Raw genomic sequence first — 4,686 nt, forward strand, 5'->3', positions numbered from 1 at the left:
TCAACAATTGCCTTTGCATAATCCTTAATTTCAACATTTTGTATTATTTCTATAAACTTGTTGTACTTAGATTCTACCAGGTACAAGTTTTCAGACAGCCAACTGTACATGTGATCGATACAATATTCGAAAGCGAACAACTTTTGTACAGTTTTTTCACTCATGAACATAGAGACGGTAGAATTTGAGAGTTTTGCGAGTTTTACGTCGTTTAGATGTCGGAATTTAACTGTTACATCCTTAATGCTTATCGCCTCGCTCGAGATTCCCGATGTATCAGCAAAAATTTGCAGAATGTTATGCCTCTTTCGTAGGAGATCTTTCCACGTATGCTCGAACGACAATGCATGTTTCGCGTGGTCAGTAGTAGCTGCTCTGCATCCAGCCGAAAGGAACGCATGTCGGGCATCGGTATATCCTGATTATTCAACGGTGTTGAATATCCAGGATATCGAATTTCCAATGACATTGAACCAAATTAAAAAGTTTGAACACGCCAACAGCATCTCCATCAACGTCTACACCACTGAAGAAAAGAAGGTTCTACCGATACGGCTCGCCACACGGAAGATGGAGAGACATGTCAATTTGCTGTATTTGGAAGGAGCAAACGGCGTGGGAGATTTCGCGTGGATCAAAAACTTGTCTCGCCTCGTGAGCTAACAATTGAGTAAAAAGAATCATCGAAAATACTTTTGCGATAGGTATGTATATAATAATACTTTTCTTCTTTTTTAAATATGTTATGTTTAAACAAAATTTATGTCTTTTTATTGCAGATGCTTGCACTACTTTAGTTCGAGTGAAAAGCTGGAAGCTCACACCGTAGATTGCGAGAGATTAAGGAATGCGCAATCGTATTACCAGATGATATAAGCAAGTGGCTCCGGTTCGACAACTACATCCGGAAAGAGCGACTTCCATTTGTGGTGTACGCCGACCTCGAGTGCATTCTGGAGACAACTGATCGAGAAGCACCAAGATCCACATACCAGCATCATAAAGTATTTAGTATTGCATATTATGTTCAATGCGTGTACGATTCGTCCTTGTCGGTGTACCAATGTCGTCGTGATGCGAATAGTGTTTCCTGGTTCGTCGAAGAATTACAGAATTTGGCACATTTTGTTAAATCAATTCTATCAAATAACATACAAATGGATGATTTAACGAGCGAACAGCAGGAGGCATTTCGCAACGCGACGCATTGTCACATTTGCGAAAAACCGTTTGGAGAAAACGATACGAGGGTTCGCCATCATTGCCATCTAACCGGTCGGTACAGAGGTCCCGCGCACTCCAATTGTAATCTAAATTATAAAAACTGTTTTTGCATTCCCATAGTTTTTCATAATTTGTCCGGTTACGATTCGCATTTTATTATCGAAGAAATAGCTACAGCTTTCGAGGGTGTCGTCAGTGTATTGCCGATAACAAAAGAAAAGTACATCTCGTTCACAAAAAGTGTCGAATGGACTGTCGCGAAATTCTATAAAATTGAGATTCATCGATTCATACAAATTCTTGAGTACCAGTCTCGATAAATTAGCGTCTTTCTTAGATAAAAGCAAATTAAGAATTTTACGAACCGAGTTTCAAAATTTGTCTACCGAAGATTTCGAATTATTGACGCGAAAGGGTATTTTTCCGTACGAGTACATTGACTGTGCCGAAAAGTTGGAGCAATCATGTTTGCCATCGCGCGAATCATTTTACAGTTCCTTGACGGGTGATACAGTATCGGAGAACGAGTACGCGCACGCCGAGAACGTGTGGACACGGTTTTCCATTCAAACGCTGGGCGAGTATAGCGATTTGTATTTGAAAACAGATGTCTTGCTGTTGGCCGATATTTTTGAAAATTTTCGTGAAAGCTGTATCATGTACCATGCTGAAGCATACAAAAGTTAATTTCGAATTACTAACAGATATCGACATGGTCCTGTTTATTGAACGCGGTATACGCGGCGGATTAAGTCAATGTTCAGGTAGATACACGAAAGCCAATAATAAGTACATGCAATCGTACGATCCATCGAATGCATCGTCGTACTTGATGTACTTTGATGTGAATAATCTGTATGGGTGGGCAATGTGTTAACCATTGCCATATGCAGAATTTCGATGGGTCGACAACGTCGCAAACTTTGACGTGTCTTCAATTGCTGCCAATTCGCCCACGGGTTATATTCTAGAGGTTGATCTAGAATATCCGCAACGTTTACATGACATTCACGCGGACCTGCCGTTCTGTCTCACACGTGCCAAACCACCTGGCAAAAGAGAGGACAAGTTGCTCGCAACTCTATACGATAAGCAGCGCTACGTTATTCACTATCGTAACCTGCAGCAATGCACGCGACATGGTATTCGTGTTACAAAGATACACCGCGTCCTCCAATTCGCACAATCACCCTGGCTCCGCGATTACATCGAATTAAATACAAAGTTTAGAACTCTCGCTACAAACGATTTTGAAAATAATTTGTATAAATTGATAAACAATGCGGTATTTGGCAAAACTGTGGAGAATGTACGCAATCACGTCGATGTAAAATTAGTAACAAAATGGGAAGGGAGATATGGTGCGGAGACAATGATCGCAAAACCAAATTTCCACAGCCGTAGCGTATTTTCGGAAAACTTAGTTGCCATCGAACTGCGAAAGCTTACGGTGAAGTTCAACAAACCAATCTATGTGGGTGTGTGTATACTAGATATATCTAAAGTTTGTTTGTATGAATTCCATCACGATTACATGTTACCCACACATAGCGATAAATGTAAACTTATGTACACCGATACGGATAGTTTAATTTACCACATCGAGTGCGAGAATATTTATGATACTATAAAACGCGATATTAATCTATTTGATACCAGCGATTATCCGGTAGAGAACATTTACGATATACCGCTCGTAAACAAAAAAAGTCCCCGGTTTGATGAAGGACGAAGACAATGGGGCCATAATGACAGAATTTGTTGGACTCAGAGCGAAAATGTATGCACTGCGTGTAGATGGTAAAATAGATACGAAAAAGGCGAAAGGTGTAAAAAGTAACGTTGTTTCCAGGATAACTTTTGACGACTACACGCGGTGCCTACGAAACGAAATTGAAATGATTCGTAATCAGACATGTATAAGATCAAAATTACACATAGTATACACAATGGCGGAATCAAAAATCGCTCTGAGTGCGTACGACGATAAGCGGTATATCGTACCCGACTCAACGAATACATTGCCGTGGGATCATTATAAAATACCGCTTTAGATATATCAGTATATGTATTTTGTAAATCATTTTTACCTCGATTTTAATAGATGTATATATTTAATTGTAAATAAAAAACACTGTAATGTAACTAATGATGCTAGTATATGTATAAAACTGAATATTTAATTTTAAAAAATGTTAATTTTTTACAATACATTATCTTTATTTATCCACGATTTGTGTGCACTATTCAATCCTAACCATTTCACGTACACCTTATTCCCTTTCCGACGTAACATTTTTTCCACAAGGTATACATCAGCGTCGGCAACGCGTTGGAACTCGTGTTCGTAGCATCCTCCAACAATTGGTTTTCCATAAACATGTTTCAGCAGATACGTTGCGGGATTAGTTTTCTGAACCTTGGCGATCGTAAATATTTCAGTACCCCAATTAGGTGTGTAATCTTTTTCAAAAATTGTTTTGAATTTGCTTACACGTACCGCATCTCCCACTCTGAATCGTGCGGGAGCGACAATCTTTACGTGATTATATACCGTTGTTAAGAGCTTCGAGGCGTTTGTTGGTGTAACGTCAATTGGTCGCATGCCGATAGTTCGATGCTTACGCGCGTTGTAATTTGATACGAGTTGCTGCAGCGAGTCGATCCATTTATAGTTTCCATTAAGCGTAAACGGTTTCCACATGTCGTTTTTGAGCGTACGATTGAACTGCTCGACGACTGACGCTTTCATCACTGAATACGTTGAATAATGATTTATGTTGTATTTTGACAAAAGTTTTTGCATATTTGCGTTGTAAAATTCCTTTCCTTTGTCGGTTTGCAAATTTTTCGGATACCTTCCACTGTTTCGGATTATCTTTCCGATCGCTGTAGAACTTTCATTTCCACTTTTGGTTTTGAGAGGTATATCCCATGCATGCTTACTCAACACATCGATAACAGTGCGTATCTAATGGAAGCCTCTGTTATACCGCGCGTAAGGTCGCATCTCGACCACGTCCGCTTGCCATAAGTCGTCGTATCCATGTACTATGACGCGTCTTCGGGGAAAATTTCTTCTCGCCGGAGCATGCAATTCTTCCACGAGACACCGTTTCTTGGTACTGGGAGTTTTCTTCGCAGCCATGTATGACTCGACACTGTCGCAAAGACTTGACGTACACGTCTTATCAAACATTAAATCGGTGCTCAACGTTGGAAATGCTCGAAAGCAAACGACCGTTTACGACCACCCGCCGGCAGATACTCCAAAGGGATAATATGCGTGACCGTAGTTAATATTAGTTCCTTAATATTCATCCAAGTTTTTATGCTTTTTTTGTACTATCTTGATGAAAATATATGCAATATATTGGCGAGATTTTTCTGATAAAAATAATATCAAACACGACGCAATTCAGACAATTTTGAGCTTCGCTTATATTAAGTAATAGATTTTGT

At 39.7% G+C, this 4,686-nt stretch overlaps 1 pseudogene; it reads left to right on the top strand.

Annotated features, from left to right (window-relative positions):
• The first annotated feature begins 430 nt into the window (after window positions 1-430).
• On the top strand, window positions 431-3,451 carry LOC128874936 (uncharacterized; annotated as a pseudogene).
• Window positions 3,452-4,686: the final 1,235 nt, after the last annotated feature.

This window comes from Hylaeus volcanicus, chromosome 4 (assembly GCF_026283585.1).
Source record: "Hylaeus volcanicus isolate JK05 chromosome 4, UHH_iyHylVolc1.0_haploid, whole genome shotgun sequence".
Taxonomy (NCBI): Eukaryota; Metazoa; Arthropoda; class Insecta; order Hymenoptera; family Colletidae; genus Hylaeus; species Hylaeus volcanicus.